Raw genomic sequence first — 945 nt, 5'->3', positions numbered from 1 at the left:
TTACACCTCACTCAGACAAAATAAGCAATTATACACTTTTCTTTGTAGATGCTTTAGCCATTCATWTTGGTATAAATGCAGAAAACTGGTGACTATAAAGAGATGTGCATTCAGTAAGTGCACAGGTGCAAAAGGGTAATCTGTTTGCAACCTACTGGCACAAAACAAAAACCACTAAATACAAGGTAAGAGTACAACTTAATGGAAGTACAGACCAACATGTGCCATGAAAGACTTGTAGTATAGGTATTGCAGAATAATTTCTCATTTTCAGGACTTAGAAGGATTGTATCTTTTGATTTCCTATCAATCATTGCCATCTCTTCCTCGTTTTTCCTCTTAGACGTGTTCAGATGCAACCCATCACTTCATATAAAAGCATTTAGTTTCCTGAGATGATCTATAATACAGGCGCATTGTTCCGTGTATTCACTCTTTTGTATGTGCACCTTGATTTTACTGTCATTTACCCCAGTTAAAATTAGCCCCAGGTCCTGTCATTTCTTTCCAGATCCCAGCCAGTATTCCTTTCTCAGCACCAATTATTTTATTTTTTTGGTTCTTGTCTTTTCACAGAGGCTTTGTTGTACTGTCCTCTGATGAGGAAGCAGCAGGTGTTTTAAGGACACGGCACAAGGTTTTCCATTAACTGGGGGATGGGAACATTTTCATATGGAGTCTCTTGACAAGAAATATCATGCCACACATTACATTTGGTTGTTTTACAGCATTTCTGCCTTGGTATAATTTCGATGAACCCTTCTTTAATGAGAGGTTAAATTATTTTAAGAAGGTTTAAGGCAATGGGTACTCTTTTGCTTTTATTTACGTTTTAATCAGCCAGTAAGCAGTAAGTAAAGATGCTACAAGCATTATTTAAAGATGCTACGAGAGAATCAAAGAATTTCTTGAAATTCTTTGATTCTCTCGTAGTATCTTTATATA

Source organism: Austrofundulus limnaeus, unplaced genomic scaffold, assembly GCF_001266775.1.
Source record: "Austrofundulus limnaeus strain Quisiro unplaced genomic scaffold, Austrofundulus_limnaeus-1.0 Scaffold698, whole genome shotgun sequence".
NCBI lineage: Eukaryota > Metazoa > Chordata > Actinopteri > Cyprinodontiformes > Rivulidae > Austrofundulus > Austrofundulus limnaeus.
Note: the sequence above shows the minus strand (reverse complement) of the source record.